Source organism: Talpa occidentalis, unplaced genomic scaffold (assembly GCF_014898055.3).
Source record: "Talpa occidentalis isolate TD23 unplaced genomic scaffold, MPIMG_talOcc4v2.1 talOcc4.4, whole genome shotgun sequence".
Classification (NCBI taxonomy): Eukaryota; Metazoa; Chordata; class Mammalia; order Eulipotyphla; family Talpidae; genus Talpa; species Talpa occidentalis.
Genome location: NW_023604295.1, coordinates 46,451,920 through 46,472,465, shown reverse-complemented (window position 1 = coordinate 46,472,465; position 20,546 = coordinate 46,451,920). Strand labels below are relative to the sequence as shown.

Sequence of the window (20,546 nt, the reverse complement as noted above, 5' to 3'; positions counted from 1 at the left end):
AGACAAGGACAACACAAAAAAGGAAACTACAGGCCAATCTCCTAAAATGAACACTGATCAAAAATCCTCAATAAAATTTAGCCATCAGAATCCAACAATGTATCCATAAGATAATTCACCACGACCAAGTGGATTCATTCCAGGGGCACAAGGATGGTTTAACATCCCGAAATCAATCAACGTTATCCAACACATCAACAAAAAAGAAATATAAAAACCATATGATAATATCAATAGATGCTGAGAAAGCTTTCGACAAAGTGCAACACAACCATTTCTGATAAAAGCCTTGAAATTCTTGGGATACAAGGAACATAACCTCAACATCACAATAAAGGCCATCTATGACAAGCCAACAGCCAGTATTCATTCTCAATGGTGAAAAGTTGAAAGCAATTCCATTAAGATCTGGAACAAGACAAGGATTCCACTCTCACACTGCTTTTCAATGATATATACTAGAAGTCCTAGCCAGGGCAATAAGACAAGAGAAAGACCATCCAAGGAATCCAAATAGAGGAAAGAAGAAGTCAAACTATCACTATTTGCAGACGATATGATATTATACATAGAGAACCCCAAAAACTCCACAGAAAAGCTAATTCAAACTCATCAATCAATTCAGTAAAGTGGCAGGATACAAAATCAACAACGCAAAAGTCAGTAGCCTTCCTATACACAAACAATAAATCTGAAGAAGAAGAAATCAAAAAAACCATCCCTTTGTTATTGAAGACAAAAAAAATCAAATATTTGGGATCAATCTAACAAAAGAGGTAAAGGACCTATACAAAGAAAACTATAAAACACTGTTAAAAAGAAATAGAAGAAGACACAAAGATGGAGAGACATCCCTTGCTCGTGGATTGGAAGAATAAACATTATTAAAATGGCCATCCTTCCAAAAGCAATATACAGATTCAACGCTATTCCAATCAAAATTTCAATGTCATTCTTCAAAGAAATAGAACAATTATTGATGAAATTCATATGGAATCACAAAAAACCCCGAATAGCCAAAGCTCTCCTGAAAAAAAAAGAAGGGAATGGAGGCATTTACACTCCAGACTTCAAACTCTACTACAAAGCCATAATCATCAAAACTGCATGGTATTGGAACAAGAACAGACATACAGACCAATGGAATCGAATAGAAAATCCAGAAATAAACCCACAGATTTTGGTCAACTAATCTTTGACAAAGGAGCAAAGACTATGCATTGGAGCAAAGAAAGTTTGTTCAATAAATGGTGCTGGGAAAACTGGGTCGCTACATGCAAAAGAATGAAGCTTGACCACTACCTCACACCATACACAAAAATCAAACTCAAAATGGATTAAAGAACTAGACATAAGACCTGAAACCATAAAATAATAATAGAAGGAAATATAGGCGAAACACTACGTGATTTGCACATCAAAGACATCTTTACAAACACATCACCCAAAGCAGTGATAGTGAAGGCAAAGATAAACAGCTGGGACTACATCAAATTAAAGAGCTTCTGCACAGCAAAAAGAGACAATAACAAAAACAAAGAGAAACCCCACCAACTGGGAGAACATTTTTGCACCCAACACTAATGATAAAGGACTGATCACAAAAATCTGCAAAGAGCTGATGAGCTCAACAACAACAAAGAAAATAATCCAGTCAAAAAATGGGCAGAAAGCTAAAAAGAGAACTTCTCTGAAGAGGAAATGCAAATGGCCAACAGGCATATGAAAAAATGTTCAACATCACTTGCATCAGGGAAATGCAAATCAAAACTACCATGAGATACCATCTTACACCAGTGAGAATGGCAACATATTAAAAAAACTAGCAACAAACACAAATGCTGGCGAGGGTGTGGAGAAAAAGGAACTCTTCTACACTGTTGTGGAGGTGCAAACTGGTCCAACCACTGTGGAAAGCTGTGTGGAGATTTCTGGACCTACTAAACATAGAGCTTCCATATGATCCAGCAATCCACTCCTAGGTATTTACCCAGGACACAGAAACATCAATTCCAAAGAACACCTGCACCCCTATGTTTATAGCAGCACTGTTTACAATAGCTAAGCTTTGAAACAACCCAAATGCCCAAAAATAGATGACTGGATCAGAAGATGTGGTCCATATATACCATGGAATATTACTCAGCATTCAAAAAAGATAAACACATGCAATTTGCAGCAACATGGATGGCGCTGGAAGGGATCATGCTCAGCGAAATAAGCCAAAAAGAAAAAGAAAAAATACCGGATGGTCTCACTCATAGCAGGAATCTAGAAAACTTAAATAAGGGACCAGGAAAACGAATAACTATAAGAAAGTGAAAATCAAAATCAACAAAACTATGAACCAGAGACACTTTTAGGGGGGTGGGGCGGAGGGGAGGGATTGGGGTCAGAATGGGGGGGGCTGCAATTGTATGGGGATACAACAATAAAATTATTATTTAAAAAAAAAAAAAAAAAAAAAAAAAAAAAAGATTTGTGTCACAGCTAGTGCATGATCAAGATAAAATAAGAATTTCAGAATTTTTTGGTTCATTCTAATTTTTTAGACTTCATTAAATTTTTCAGAATTCAATCAAATTTTTAACTTGTTTTTTAAAAACTTCAGAAGATATACTCAAGAAAACAAAAAGGCAAGCTATAGATAAAAACATTTGCAAAATATGTATTTTGCAAAGGAACTTTACCTAGGGAATACAAAGAACTCTTATAATTAAAAAGTGAGAAGACAATCACAATAAAAATAGGCAAGAAATATGACCAAACACTCCACCAAAGAGAGCAAATGAGCACATAAAAAGATGCTCAACATCATTTTTATTAGAAAACTGTTAATTAAAACTGTAAGGTATAACTTAGAAACCAAGAAGGTTAAAATTCAAAAGATTATATATATACCAAGTCATAATAAGGATACAGAGTAACTGAAATGTTCATTCACTGACAACAGAAATATAAAATGGTAAGGTATCTCAGAAAATACTGTGGCAGTCTGCAAAAAGTTAACCATATATTACCCATACACTCATCATTCCCACTTCTAAATATTTAGCCAAGAGAAATGAAGGCTTGTAGTCACATAAGGACTTGTAACCAAATGTACATAACATCTTTTTTCGAATGTCAAAAAGTAGAAACAACTCAAGTGTGTATTAGTAGGTGAGTAAGTAAAAAAAGGTAGTGAATGCAGACAGTAGGATGCTACTTACTAATAAAAAGAACATGGAAATCTACAAATAATTAGACTGATTAAAAGACCCAAAAGAGCAAACTATAGTATATTTTCACTTACATGGGATTTTAGAAAATTTTCGTCCATAGCAAGAGAAATAAGATCCATGGTAATGAGGTGCTGGAGGGAAGAAAGTACTACAAAGAGGTGCCAGGAAACTACTGGGGGTTATAAATGTTGTTCATTATCTTGATTTCATGGTGATAGTTTTGTGGGTATATAGATATGTCAAAACTTGTCAAGTTATATGCTTTTAATGTGTGCAATTATTATATGTAAACAATACCAATAATAAAACTTTCAGAAATTATTTAAATATTACAATACTTATAGTAACAAGATTTACTATATGTCTTATTTGTATACATTTACTCCTACACTGTTCTCCTAAATTCTGTCTCACAGTCACTTAGAGCTAAACATTTTACCCAAAATTTTATAATGAAAAATTTCAAATATATTGCACTTGTTTTTTTCTTTTTATACTTAAAAAAAGAAAAGAATCCTCTCCTCTTATACCACCTACACAGATTCTGTGATGATTTTCAGGGGTTCAAGACTTTAATGGAGAAGTAATGGTAGATGTGGTGGTAGTAATAAAAAAGCTAGGATATTAGATGTAGTGCCTGAAGATGTAACTGAATTGTTGCAATCTCATTATAAAACTCTGAGGAGCTTATACTAATGGATGAACAAAGAAAGCTGTTTCTTGAAATGTAATCTACTTCTGATGAAGATGCTGTTGAACATTACTGAAATGACAATGGAGGATTTAGAATATTATATAAACTTAGTTGAGGCAGGATTTGAGAGGACTGACTTTGAATTTTTAAAGAAGCTCTATTATGCACAAAATGCTAACAGCATGTCATGAAATCTTTCATGAAAAGAAGAGTCAATCAGTGTGATGATCTTTATTATTGTCTTATTTTGCTAAGTTGCCACAGCCACCCAATCTTATGCAAACTACACTGATTAATCAGTGGCAATCAATATCAAGGCAAAGACCCTCCACCAGCAAAAAGAACTGAAAGCTCAGATGATGATGGTTTGCTTTTTTTTTTTTTTTTTTAGCAATAAAGTATTTTTTTAATTAAGATGATTTAGAAGAAAAGATGGAGGTGAAAAAACAGCTACGCTAGTACTTGATTTACAGGTGCTAGGTGGCTGTAACAAGGTTTAACAGGTAAAGCTGACTTAAGGAGAAGAGTACGGAGGATCAACAGCTACTGGACAAAATATATGGAAAGGGGAAATTTTAAAAGAAGACGAATTCCAAAAAGTTGGAAAAGAATCCACAGATAAAGGACAATGAACATTTAAATGACAGGGATGTGGGTATCTTGTGACACACTCAGGCCAGGTAAAAGACAGTCCAAAGTTTACTGCAGCTAGCCAAGAAGAATTCCTTGCTGACGTTGGTCAGGTCAGTCATAATGAACAAACACACTGTAATCATCTAAAATGACTAAGTGAAGATAGTATATGTAAGTTCTTCTTTCAAAAATTACATCATTGAGGTATAGGAGAAAATAAAGAGGGAAAAAAATCTGTTTACTGAGCAGCCAGTATGTAAAAGTTTTGTGCTAAGTATGTTAATTCTCTTTTTTCATTTAAACTTTATACTCCTTGCTCCACTTTACATTTAAAGAACTTAAGGTTACCTGAGGTAAACTGGCATCTCAAAGTTACAGTTTGTCAAGGGTAGATATTAAATTAAAATGCAAGTGTAGCTGAATCCCTAAAATGGTCTACCCAATATTAATAGCAGAAACAGGTAAAGTTTTTTAAAGAGCTTAAAAAAATTTCATAAATTCCACTGATAAACCATAAAATGAAAGATGAACCTTTGAGTTATGCAAGATATATTAAGAATTTATAATATCATTAGGTTGTAATCAAAAGTTTAAAAAATTAAAGAGACTTGAAAGTACTTCAGGATGAAAAAGTATTTCACTAAGTGGACATTTGTATCTACACAAAGGAATAAAGACACAGAAAATGATAAATATCTGGATAAATGTATGGCATTTTCCACTTGCTTTTAAATTTCTTTAGAAGAAACCAAATGCTTAAAGCAAAACAATAAAGTGCTGTAGATATAAAATGTACATACAGGAAGAGAAAATGGAAAAATTAGAGTCACAAAGTTCTCTCTTCATATGTGAAGTGGTATATTATTAGCTGCACTTCATATGTGAAGTGGTATATATTAATTGTAGATTGCAATAAAAATGTCTATTTCCCAGAATAATCTCTAAAAAAAGCAACAAGGAGGTATACCTTGAAAAGCTAATAGACAAAATTTTTAAAAATACTCATTATATCCATAAGGTGGCAGTAAAAGAGGAAAAGGAAATAGGACTATGAAAACATACAAACAAGATGGATTTCTTAAACTTAACTATATTGATAATTACACTGAATGTAAATGGTCTAAACACTAATTAAAATGAAGAAATTGTCAGATAGGATTAAAAATCATGTATTGATGAGAAGGTAGAACAGTGAAACTCACATATGTTGTTCATGTGAGTGAAAGAGTAAAACTCCTTTGGAAAACAGTTGGGTAATTTCTTATAAAGTTAACATATACTTACATAGCCAGTAATGTTAGTCCTAGTTCTTTATTCAATAGAAATATAAGCATGTCTTCAAAGATAGTTGTAAATAAACATTCAGTGACAGCTTTACTCATAACAGCCATAAGACACAAACATGTCAAATCTTCACCCATATAGGTTAAAAAAAAAATACTGTTGTATATTCACGTAACAGAGTATAACAGCTTAGAACAGTACAAACAGTACAGGTGATAAAATCAACAGCATAGATGAATCTCAAAAACATCATATTAAATAGAAAAGATCAGATATAAAATAAATGTACTATATGACTCCATTTATATTAAATTCTAGAATAGGAAAAACTAATTTGTAGTGATAGAAAGCAGACCAACGATCACCTGAGAAAGAAGATGGAACATTGACTACAAGGGGCATGAATAGGGTATTTAACTGTACTACTTTGTGCATAACTATCATGGCAAACCCAGTACTGGGCAAACTTGAAGATTATCCAGGCTAGCCACATTAGAAGGGGTGATGGAAATGTTCTAAATCAATCAGGATGGTGAATATAAATGTTGTTAAAACTCATTAAACTATATACTTATTAGAACAGGTTTATTTTATTGTATGTAGATTATATATTTGTGAAGTTAACGTAAAGAGTAATCAGACCATTAAGAAATCTGGGTTGCCTTCACTACTCAAAACACAACCAGATGCTTATTCTTCTTAATTGCTATTTTAAGGCTAATATTAAAAGTATCAAAGTCTACCAAACCTTAAAATCAGAATTATTTTATAAACATACACACTCTTTAAGAGCAAAGATATGATTTAAGATACAAAGGAATGTAAGAATGCAAAAGTAAGATACAATCCAGAAGCATTTGAAAAAAAATTTCCAGCCTCTCATGTCATTTACTCATTCTAAACATTTACTGAGTTCCTATCCTTTAGGGCAAAGAGGCATGTACATAAAACAACTAAAATCAGCCAAGATCAGTACAACAAAATAAGCATAATTACGTGTCAGGTGAAAATGCTACACTGTTATAGGGTAAGGAAGGGGGGTTCAGGAAAGGGATCTAGTCAAGAGCTCATTTTACTTAAAGAATCAAGGAAGTGAAAGAATCAGCATATTCTTTGCATAATTAAGTATGAAGTAGAAAACTGTGGATTAGATAACTATAATAGCTGAGTGCTAACAAGAATAAAGATTTGATAATGGATTATCAGCAATATAAAGGCTGAAAGGCAAAAGAGTGAGATTAGGAATAGCAAAGATTCTGAATGCATCACCACCTGCAATTAATACAATAAGCAGACATTTTAACAAATCCTACTTCTCAAAATATCTCTAGGTTTTATATTACTTTTATTAGGTTCAGAGTACATTTCCATCTTATTTACTTTAGCTGAACTAAAGTGTTTGGAATCTTTGAAATTGTATAACTGAAATTCTTCATTTTATAGATAAAGATATTTGATATGGATTTCACCATTTCAGACACAAAACAAGTATTAGGCAGTTCTTCTGGATTTGAGAATAGAGAGGGAACAAATTATTTTTAACTTTTATGATTAAAAATATATATATAGAGAAAAAGTAGTATGATTATAGACAGGTTGCTAGGTTGCTACTTATTCTGAAACAATGGCTATTTGATTAATGGTAAAACTGCTTTGTAGGTAATTCCATCAGGCTTGTTTGCAGGTGACGTTCTTAGCAGCCTTGTTTCCATCAAAGGAGGGGTTAATTAGTGCAGGCTTATTGCCTAAATTAGGCTTATAGGCATGTGTGCCTTGTTTGATCTGAACGCCAAAGTTTATCATGATGAAGCCCCTCGGGGACTGCGCCTGTCTTAGGTCGTCAGGAGTCACAGACATGAGGCTGGCCAGTGCCTTCTTTAGTCTGCCCCCGATCTTACCCGTCATTGACTGTCCAGTCCAGCGCACAGGGGAAGGGGGTCTTTTTCACTCTGATGTGTCTGAGTGAAAGCCTCCCTCTTTCCAGTAAGTTCGCTGGTGTTCAGCGGCAGAGGCTGCCGCACTTGTAATCATAAATAAATCTTTTTTAAAAACACACACATACATACACATACATGGTAAAAACCTATAATGGTATAATTCAAAATGTTGACTTATCTTTGGGGGATTATATGGGTTAGCTTTTTCCTTATATGTGTACAATCAGTTTCAGGAAATGCATGATAAAGAAAATAGTGTGTGGCAATAGTAGTTTTATAATAATCATAATACTTCTCACATGAGACAACACTATAAAAATCAAAATGCTTACGTAGAGAATATATTGCTCGTGTTCACTAAAAGTAGGAGGTGCCAGTAGGTAAATATTAATGCTTTTTGATCATTGTGGTTTTGGGATATGAATCAAGAAAAGCTAGCTTAAAGAATGCTGTTCGGTGTAAGCAAAAATGATTGTGTAGATTCAGTACCTGGAGATTGTTTACTGTGCCATGTCATGGAACAGCGATCACATGCACATGAATAATGAAGTAGATGTCTTATGCCTTACAAAGTATTTTATGCTGAGAAAGAATTAAATTGTATGAAATCATCCATTGTTAAAAAGGTATAAAAGTGTATGATGATTTTGAGCAAATTACATTCAGATCTTCACTCTTAAAAAAAAAAAAAATATATATATATATATAGATATAATGCTTATTTCTAAAAACTGAGTCTGTGATTTAAAGATAATGAAATTGCACATAAATGTTTTATGCACTTTTCATAAGTATAATATTTTGCACAATAAAAAAGGGGGACAATCTAAAAAATTATCACACCATTGAAAACAGTAGCTATTTCCAGTTATCTACTGATAGTATTAGAATAAAACCTTCCCATTTATTGTAAAAACATGTCTTTTCTTTAGCCCTCCATACCAGAATATCATGAGAGGTGGGGGGAGGGAAAGAATCAGAGGGTCAGCCTTCCACAACACTTCAGGGATGCTGTTTACACTTTATGATTAAATATTTTGTTTTCATTTTTACTTGATCCATCCACATTTGTTAGCATTTTTTTCCATTTAATTAAAGATTTATCAGAGACCTATGAATATAATCAGGAATTATGATTTAGAAATAAAGCCTAGAATCTGACAAGAAAGAGCTCTGTGATCCAGGTATTTTGTTCATAGACTTGCATTTTAACACTTCAACACCAGAGGTCACCAAACCTTAGCAACTGAGTTGTCTTTAGAGCAAGGGTAAAGCAAAAAAAATCTGAGTAGAAAGTTATTACTCCTCTGCTTAAAATGTTGCTACATTTTCCAACTGCCTAAAGGGTAATGTGGCCTGACCACTGCCCACAACTCCAGCCTTTTCTCTCCTGAAAAATTCAGAATCTTAAGCTTACACTCATAAATCAAAACACAACAGAACTTGGTATCACTGAGCATCTTTGTCCAAATTAGCAGGTATATCCTCCATTCCCTTCCTCTAAGTGGTGAATATCCACACCTGTCCATGTTTCAAGGTTCAGTTCGAGTTATTTCTCCTATGAAGTCTTTCCAGATAGCACTATCTTCAAATAAAATGCTTCTGCTTTTGTACTCCGCTCAGATTTCTGGAATAAAACCTGCCTATTCCTTTGCTATTAGTTGTTCACCACCTTCCTTCAATGAAGTCACTGAACTCCTTGAGAGCAATCATCTGACAAAAATCATTCACTAAACCAATACATGTTAAGGTGTTAAAGAGGTATGTAACTCGGAAAGATTAAAGGAATGCATGGTCAGCTAATTTTATAATGAATTCAAAAGAAGCTTTTAAAATATTGGTAACTGTATAGCATAGAAGAAGAGATACTATGTAGCATCCTTAAATAAACATCTTTATTTCTTTTCTGCATAAAAGAACTGTTCAATTTGGATATCAGGATGACTAGTCCTATACCATATACTTGACAAATTTCTCTAATTAGGAAACTAGAAAACTGAGTTACTCTATTTCAAAATATTAGTTCTAATGACATTGGAATCACTACCATACATTTTCACTTCCAGATGACTGATACAAAATGTTATTCCTTCTAGTATGTCCCTATAATTTATAGTTCTTCTTAAAAACCCAGTAGATATAGGTAGCCAAAATATTTAACTCTCGACACAAGCAGACTTTTATACAATTTCTACCAGTATCGTACAATACGGAGTTAAAATTTTCATAGCATTTTTTGTGTGGTATACAATGTTTCTTCTGACTTTTCCCTTCTAGGTTTTCAAAAGGCAAGAAGCAAAAAGTTATAGCAGCAGCAGCTATAAAGGAACAAGTTTAAAATGCTATTAATTTCAGTGAAGAGCAGCAAGTTGTGTTATTTAAACATAACTAAAATGATTGGCTAATTTAACCTTTTTTTTTTTTTTTTAAAGATTTATTTATTTATTTATACAAGCACTGGGTACAGTCAAAAGCACAGGAGGGTGAGAGAATTCGCCAGAGCGGGAAACAGAACAGAAGTACACTGCTAAGGGGAGCAGCGGGCATGGCAGGAGAGGTCTGCAAGCCATGTGGGATCCTCACCGGAGGTCGGGGATCAAACCCCCCGCTGCAGAGGCTGCAGGCAGCTTTGCAGCCCAGCGTTCACCAACTGAGCCACCAGGGGAGGCCCTGGCTCATTTAACTTATTTAGACTGGGAAGATGAACTCATACAGGAGTAGGGTAGTCCCTTTATGTGCCATCTGTTACTTAACTTGATCTGCTCCCATTCCTTTTGGGGGCCAGAGGGTAGGAAGTACAAATTTAAGAATTCCTCTAGAATTCTTTGAAGCACTATTGTCAGAATTCATTGCTTTCTTTAAAATACACAGTAAACAACAAAGTTAATCAATAGTTCAAAACAACTGATGCCCTCATCATAAAATTCACCTCTTTAAAATATACAATTCAATGGTTTTCTAGCATATTCACAAAGATATCATGACTATTATCTAATTTTAGAACATGTTCATATACTGTACATATGAGCAGTCGCTCACAATTTCACTCTCCCTAACTCCCAACAACATCTATAGCCACATTTTACATTAGACCCTCAGACCTTATCACCTTATTGCTCAAAGTCTATACCCTTAACCAGCCTCTCCTCAAGCTCCCCAACCCAAGGTAACCACTATTCTACTCTGTTTCTTTGACTCTGGCTTTTCTCTCTCTCTTTTTTCAGATTCCATATGTAAGTGATATCAACATAGTAGTCTTTCTCAGTCTGGCTTACTTCACTTAATATAATGTCTACAAGGTCCATCCATCCATGTTGTCACAAAACAGTAGGATTTCCTGCTTTCTCACGGCAGAATAATATACTATCAATATTATATATCTACTGTCTAGATTACTGTAGCTATATATTGTTTCAAAAATGGAAATTACAAGTCCTCCAACTTTTCTTTTTAAAGATATCTTTTACTGGTTACTTGATTCCTGAGTTAAAGCCCTCCCTCCCACCCAATGGGTAACTATTGTTTTGGCTATGCAAAACATTTATCATAAAGTAAAAGTTATTCTTGAAGGGTTAATATCTACAGGAATAAAAAGACCTTTTCTTAAATCAATAAAATAGACAAACCCCTAGCCAGGCTCACAAAGGAAAAAAGGGAGAAAGCACAAATAAACAGGATCATCAATGAAAGAGGAGAAATCACAACGGACACAGCAGAAATCAAAAGAATAATCAGTAACTACTATGAACAATTATATGGAAACAAGTTTAACAATCTAGAGGAGATGGACAAATTCCTACAACTCTACAATCACCCAAAGCTAGATAAAGAAGAAATAGAACACCTAAACAGACCAATTACAATTAGCGAAATTGAAATGGTAATAAAAAACCTCCCCAAAAACAAAAGCCCAGGACCTGATGGATTTACAAATGAATTCTACCAAACATTCAGAGACGAATTAGTGCCTATCCTTCACAAACTCTTCCAAAAAATTGAGAAGGAAGGGACAATACCAAACACGTTTTATGAAGCCAACATTACACTAATACCAAAACCGAACAAGGACAACACAAAAAAGGAAAACTACAGGCCAATCTCCCTAATGAACACTGATGCAAAAATCCTCAATAAAATTTTAGCTATCAGAATCCAACAATGTATCCATAAGATAATTCACCACGACCAAGTTGGATTCATTCCAGGGGCACAAGGATGGTTTAACATCCGAAAATCAATCAACGTTATCCAACACATCAACAAAAAGAAATATAAAAACCATATGATAATATCAATAGATGCTGAGAAAGCTTTCGACAAAGTGCAACACCCATTCATGATAAAAGCCCTTGAAATTCTGGGGATACAAGGAACATACTTCAACATCATAAAGGCCATCTATGACAAGCCAACAGCCAGTATCATTCTCAATGGTGAAAAGCTGAAAGCAATTCCATTAAGATCTGGAACAAGACAAGGATGTCCACTCTCACCATTGCTTTTCAATATAATACTGGAAGTCCTAGCCAGGGCAATAAGACAAGAGAAAGACATCCAAGGAATCCAAATAGGAAAAGAAGAAGTCAAACTATCACTATTTGCAGACGATATGATATTATACATAGAGAACCCCAAAAACTCCACAGAAAAGCTAATTCAACTCATCAATCAGTTCAGTAAAGTGGCAGGATACAAAATCAACACGCAAAAGTCAGTAGCCTTCCTATACACAAACAATAAATCTGAAGAAGAAGAAATCAAAAAGACCATCCCTTTTGTTATTGAAACAAAAAAAATCAAATATTTAGGAATAAATCTAACAAAAGAGGTAAAGGACCTATACAAAGAAAACTATAAAACACTGTTAAAAGAAATAGAAGAAGACACAAAGAAATGGAGAGACATCCCCTGCTCATGGATTGGAAGAATAAACATTATTAAAATGGCCATCCTACCAAAAGCAATATACAGATTCAATGCTATTCCAATAAAAATTTCAATGTCATTCTTCAAAGAAATAGAACAATTATTGATGAAATTCATATGGAATCACCAAAAACCCCGAATAGCCAAAGCTCTCCTGAAAAAAAAAAGAAGGGAATGGAGGCATCAGACTCCCAGACTTCAAACTATACTACAAAGCCATAATCATCAAAACTGCATGGTATTGGAACAAGAACAGACATACAGACCAATGGAATCGAATAGAAAATCCAGAAATAAACCCACAGATTTATGGTCAACTAATCTTTGACAAAGGAGCAAAGAATATGCATTGGAGCAAAGAAAGTTTGTTCAATAAATGGTGCTGGGAAAACTGGGTCGCTACATGCAAAAGAATGAAGCTTGACCACCACCTCACACCATACACAAAAATCAACTCAAAATGGATTAAAGAACTAGACATAAGACCTGAAACCATAAAATATATAGAAGGAAATATAGGCGAAACACTACGTGATTTGCACATCAAAGACATCTTTACAGACACATCACCCAAAGAAGTGATAGTGAAGGCAAAGATAAACAGCTGGGACTACATCAAATTAAAGAGCTTTTGCACAGCAAAAGAGACAATAACAAAAACAAAGAGAAACCCCACCAACTGGGAGAACATTTTTGCACCCAACACTAATGATAAAGGACTGATCACAAAAATCTGCAAAGAGCTGATGAGACTCAACAACAACAAAGAAAATAATCCAGTCAAAAAATGGGCAGAAGAGCTTAAAAGAAACTTCTCTGAAGAGGAAATGCAAATGGCCAACAGGCATATGAAAAAATGTTCAACATCACTTGTCATCAGGGAAATGCAAATCAAAACTACCATGAGATACCATCTTACACCAGTGAGAATGGCACATATTAAAAAAACTAGCAACAACAAATGTTGGCGAGGGTGTGGAGAAAAAGGAACTCTTCTGCACTGTTGGTGGGAGTGCAAACTGGTCCAACCACTGTGGAAAGCTGTATGGAGATTTCTGGACCTACTAAACATAGAGCTTCCATATGATCCAGCAATTCCACTCCTAGGTATTTACCCAAAGGACACAGAAACATCAATTCCAAAGAACACCTGCACCCCTATGTTTATAGCAGCACTGTTTACAATAGCTAAGCTTTGGAAACAACCCAAATGCCCAAAAATAGATGACTGGATCAAGAAGATGTGGTACATATATACCATGGAATATTACTCAGCATTCAAAAAAGATAAACACATGCAATTTGCAGCAACATGGATGGAGCTGGAAGGGATCATGCTCAGCGAAATAAGCCAAAAAGAAAAAGAAAAATACCGGATGGTCTCACTCATAGCAGGAATCTAGAAAACTTAAATAAGGGACCAGGAAAATGAATAACTATAAGAAAGTGAAAATCAAAATCAACAAAAAACTATGAACCAGAGACACTTTTAGGGGGGCGGGGGTGGGAGGGGAGGGATTGGGGTCAGAATGGGGGGGCTGCAATTGTATGGGGAATATAACAATAAAATTTATTAAAAAAAAAAAAAGAAGTCAGGATGAAAAAAATTCCAAATAAATGAGACTTTGAAGTTACAAAAAAAAAAAAAAAAAAAAAAAAAAAGACCTTTTCTTCTAGGTAATCTCAGTGAAAATGGCATGCTCAAGAAAGGAGTATAAAACAGAGGTGGGGGGGCTCCCCGGTGGCCTAGGGGTTGTCTCAGTGCTACCACTGCTGCAGCCTGACTTTGATCCTTGGCCAGGGAGGCAACCCACATGGCACATCAGACCTCTCCTGTCTTGCTGGCTGCTCCCCTTAGCAGTGTATTTCAGTGAATTCGTCTGTTCTGCTCCCCACTCTGCCTCTGGTAAATCCTCTCTCACCCTCTACAACTCTGGCCTACGCCCCAGTTCTTCCACTAAATAAATAAATAAATAAATAAATAAATAAATAAATAAATAAATAAATAAATAAATAAATGCTTTTAAAGTAAAATAGAAAGGGGAATCAGAATCTCTTGGGTTAACCACCCCCCCAACTACTATTTCCCAAATTTTAAGACATGCTAACATTTTAAACATACATATATCACACAGCTTTTGCTTCCTTTGAAAATGACACTTAGTAGTACAAGCCAAAATTTCCTTCATGTTTCCTTTACCAAAGCTATCAATAAAAGAAAATTTTTTAAATAATAGCATTCAGTGTGCTTTTAGGAAAGGAGTATGCAGGCACAAACCATAATATGGGGATACGATAAAAGTATTAAAACTTTTGCTAAACAAAAAAGGTGAAAATAAGGTTGAGTTGTATCTTAAAGTATTAACAGAAGAATCCACCATTACAATCTTGATTGCTTTAAATGAAACGCAATTAAACCTAGTCCAAAGACATCTCAAGCTGATTTGGTATAGTCACTATAAGATTTAGGGGTTGTTTATTTTAGTTTGTTATCAGGTTTTTTTGTCTCCCAAACTACTAATATATAATAAATATGATTTCAATGGTTTTACATATTAACATTAAGGATCAGGTTGTTTTCCCCAGAGCTACAAAATTCCACGAATAGAAGATAACAATTTAGCAAAACATGAATCACAAGTGCTTTTTCTATTATCCAATGCCTCCTGGATATGATGGTGGTGATGATAATCATCATCATCATCTTCATCTTCCTAGAATTAACATAAGGATTAAATGTGGTAAATATGTAAGCTGCTCAATCCATTGCCTATCACAGAATAAGGTTTCAATAAGCTTATATTATCAGTAGTTTCCCAATATTTGAAAATGTAGATTGCCTGAGAAACCAGGAAGTCACTGATCACTTTGTCTAAATTAAACTGTTAACAGCCATCAGTCAAATCTAAACTAAAAAAACAATTATTCAGACCAGAATTTGTAACAATATGGCTCTTAACTGTGTAACTTTTTACTTATTTGCTAACAAAAGATTTCAGCACAAAGCAATTTTTCAAACTATTTTTTCAGTTTCTATGAATACAAAGATATGACTTAAAAAAAATTCAACATCACAGAATAGTAAAAGTAAAAATTCTCTTCTCTCCTTCTCAAATCTTCTCTCCATGCTAAATCTTTTTCTTTCTAAATCCTTTTCAACTGATAAGACATCATAAGAAGCAAATTCTTTCTAATTATTTGTAATAACATGACCAAATGATCATTGGGATTTTATTGTTTTCAACTTCAAATTTCTTAGTTTCTGCAAAAGATTAAATTTTATGAGCTCATACCTGTGACAGAGCTATCTATAGATATTTAAATAGAATGATACTAAGTGAAAATTAAACAATAGTTTAGTAATATTGTTTTACAAGAGAAATTAACATTAATTGCCTTATAACAACTTTATTATTGCAAAGAATTTAAGTAGCTACAAGTCTAATATGTTTTTCTAAAAGACAGATACCCATTTTTTACGTTACTAAAACTATGGAAGCTATAATGATGAAATTCTATCATCAAGAGATGGGATTCTGACTAATTCTGCCCTAAAACTATTCTATTAGATAACAATGCTCAAATTATTACTAAACCTAAGTAAATACTTATGAAATGAATGAAAGTATATCTTTAGAAATACATGCAAAACTTGCAATTTCAGAAAATAGTTGGTTTCTTTCAAACTTTTAGTTTTGTGATAATTTAAAACAAAAATTGAACACTGGGCTGAAGCTCATCTTTCCTTACATGAAATTTGTATTTTAAAATTTGGAAAGGGGGGAAAAGAAACTACTAGTAAAACTTACAGCATTCCCAGATTCAGAACTTTCTCAACTGCATCAAATTTAATTCATTTGGGGATTCTGGGGTACATTTGTTATTTATATAAGAAAGTTAATGATCAAATCTTTGAGAAGCCAAATATATAATTTCTTTTCAATGGCAGTGATTTATCACTTTACCTTAATATTATTCTTCTCTGAATCAATTATGTAATTCAAAATCAATGCAGTAAAGATGAAATATGAATGAGATCACTTAGTCAAAATACTTCTTTACATGAGCAATATTAGTTAAAAAAAAGTCTACAAAACAGATGGCATTTTTGTTTAAATATATAGACTCATAGAAAAGTATGTCAAAATATTTGTAAAATTTGTTTTTCATATGCCAGAACTTGAATGTCTGCACGTCTATGTTTTCTGTCTTCTGCAATGAGCATATAAAATCATAGTATATATAATTATATAAAAAGTAATCATCATTTAAAAAAAACTATCACCTTCTTTAAATCTTCAAAAGAATCGTTTTTTGGGGTTTTTTTTGTTTGTTTGTTTGTTTGTTTTTAAAGATTTATTTATTTATTTATACAAGCACTGGGTACAGTCAGAGGCGCAGGAGGGTGAGAGAATTCACCAGAGCCAGAGCGGGGAACAGAACAGGCAGACTGACGAAGTACACTGCTGAGGGGAGCAGCGGGCGGCAGGAGAGGTCTGCGTGCCATGTGGGAGCAGACTCGGCAGCCGGGGAGCGAACTGGTGTTGCAGAGGCTGTGGGCAGCTTCACAACCCAGTGCTCAACCGCTGCGCCACCGGGGAGGCCCCAAAAGAATCGTCTTTCTAAATTATCTAACTTCTAGCAAAAGATTTCAGCTTAATACAATTTTTGAAACCAAGAACAAAAAATCCCAAAAGGCAATTTATGTTATTTAAACCTATGCTTGGTAGAGATTCCCCCACAATGTTTACTTTTTTCACTAGGTATCTGAAACCACGAGATATTTCTTGGGGTTATTGTAACTAGTATTGTAAGGAAGAATTTAAGGAAAAAAATATTATCATCTGAAAAGTACCTAATAGAATATTTTTTTACAAATGTTTTGAAAATCCAAGCATTTTTTGATTCCAAAGTTAACTGCCATAATGAAATGCTGCTCTGACAACCCTATGTATGAAATCAACCTAAAAAAGTTAAGTGTTCTTCATGCTTAAAAATTCTCTTGCATGACTTTCAATTACATTCTGCTTTACATTTTTAACTTATTCTGAAGATGATGTATTTGAATTGTATTCTAAATATTTTGCAAAAGGCTTCTCATTGGAGGGTAGGGGATGAAAAAGGTTAACTAGTATGAGAAAAAAGTTAACTAGGTTTATAAAATTCTAACTCATGTTGTAAATTACTGGTGTGGAAATCTGGGTCAGTAAAATTTAATAAACAATATTTACAATAGTCACTAACTTATTAATTTCAGGGTAATTCCAAATTCATGAATGAATAATGGTCTAGAAGCTTAATTCACTTTCCAATTTTACTAAAAACTATTTGGGTGACCTAGGATATTAAAATACAACAATAAAATCCCTGCTTAGAAAGTTTATAAAATAATATAATTATGTGTCTACCACGTATAAAATTCATGAACTGTGTTGGATAATTGTTCATTTTTTACATAAATTCAAATTCAGAGGGGAGATACCTATTTAACTGGAGGATTTGCTACGCCAAGATACTCCAGAGGAATCCCCATGAAATTTTCAAGAGAGAAAGCAGAAAAAGAACAGGAAAGAACAGACTAACATGGATTAAGGATTTATGACTATCACCTCAAAATAAATTATTGAATTGGGCACCTATGAGACCACCTTTCACAATCCAAATCTATTCCTGAAACCCTGGTTAGCAGAAATGACATTACTTGTTCAAAATATATATGTCTTAATAGCATTTAACTTGAAAGCTAACCTATACAACTTCTCTTTGCTGACTTACAATTTAGATCACAGAACTGGAATAGTTACTTCAAAATTAGTTATGAATTTTTATTTCAATGACATATCATATATTCAAATTCAAGGAATAGATATATAGAATCAACAAGAAATAGAGCTATAAACTAACTACCTTTCTCTCTCTCATATTCCACAATACAATGTCTGTTAACCTCAATGTAATGTATAACTTCAAGTCACTAAACAGGTAGTAAACCAGTACTGATATTTCATTTATCCTTGGCAATCATGCTTAAGACCATAAAAGGAACTTAAAGTGCTCTACGATGCTAATTCCATAATCTCATATCACCTTCACATCTATAGACAATAATCTTAGACCCTACAGTTGGGTGAAGACTGTTCCTTATGTTTAACTTCAAGACAGTAACACATGAAAGAGATTATTTTGCTTCAGAGTTGGCTTACTTCTACCAATTGATCATGGACCAACTTACAATAAATAAGCACTAGATGAAGTCTTTAGTTAAACCGACAGTTTCTACTAAAATCTATTAAATATGTACAAACCTTTATTAGCAGAAAATTGAATTACAAAGAGTGCTGGGAAAAGTTCTGAAGTTTTTAAGCTGTGATGGCTTATTATCACAGATATCCCCTAATCCCTGAACAATTTCATTTACATCATGTATGAGTTAATGATAAAAATCATCACAAAATTCTAAACTATAATCAGAAAAAAAAAAGACAATTCCAATAAGCTAAATCTATATGACAAACAGAATAGCAATATATCCAAAGAATTGTAGTATGGCAAGCTCAAGTAAAGCAAGTGAAAAGTGTGAGGACAGAAGAAATGCTGAATAGGTTATAAGAAAGCAGGAGTCAGCAAGCTAAGACCCGATCTGTTTTTGTAGGGACCATGAACTAAGAAATGATTTTATAATCAGTTCAATCAATTTAATGAAAGGGAACACTAACTTTGAACCCCAACTAAGAAAACCATTGTAGCCCACCCCCAAAAGAACTCTACTTTTCTAATTAGTAGACCTGTATTACAAAAATGTTGTGCTCTACTGTAATCAATGAAAATTTGTTTTCACTTTTCTTGTATAGCTTGATTTATGTTTTTGCCCACAATACCTAAATTATTTTATGTAGTTCTTAACAGGAAAAAGTTTGCCAATCCCTGTATCAAAACATTAATTTGGATATTGGGGAATACATAGGCTTTTAGGAAACAAGAAATCAAACTATTTTAACTTAGATTACTGTGCAGTGTAGAGATCAGCAAACAAGTAAGTTTGCTGAGCAAAAGTTAAAGGTTTGACTTGAAACCGTAAGATGGTTACCAATAAAATACAGCAAACCCCAGTGATCTCAGAGACAAAAATCTAAGAAATTACATGAATAGTGAGGATTCTTGATCACACAGCTCCTTTCAATCATTTTTGAAAATACAGCTATCCAGCAAAACCACTTATCAAAGTTAACATTTTTATTACAGAAGGCAAGGATTTTAAAATAACTTAGTCATAGTCATGTGTACAAATGGTAAAAACCATCAAGGAGGTATGTTTGGTGCAGCACAATAAAAACTAAGTTGCCATGGTATAGAAACAGCCTTCATCCCAAAGTAGCAATCTGATGCTTCAAGTATTCTGAAAAACTGTCAGGAAACTAAGAAGATTCTTTCATTGGATGATGGAATGAGTGAAATGACCTCTAAGGAGATTTTCAAAACTACCCATGAAATATTTGAAAAATCAGGAATAAAGTGCAAAAGACAGTAGGGATTGTTGCTTTAGCCTAAGTATAACCTTAGAATGAACAATCTTGTTGTCTAAATATATACCTACCAGACTTTTTAGGAAGAGGTAAGAGGAAAATTTCTTTAAGATCTCAAATGCTAAAAACTCAAAATCTCAGCCCTACATGTTCTTAAAAAAACAATATTCCAAGATAACAATATTTTTAATATGGTATTGCTAATAAAGGTGTTGATGAAATACATTGAAATGGGAGTCAAAATTCTATTTATATCAGTGTCTACTCTTATACGCAAATACTCATTTTTTTCATTTTGTAAATATTTATATATTGAATGAATACA

General features: G+C 33.6%; 1 protein-coding gene across 3 annotated transcripts in view; it reads right to left on the bottom strand.

Moving 5' to 3' along the window:
• The window catches only part of GSK3B (glycogen synthase kinase 3 beta), a 170,497-nt gene that overhangs the window by 42,526 nt on the left and 107,425 nt on the right, over positions 1-20,546 (bottom strand). The window lies entirely within an intron of this gene.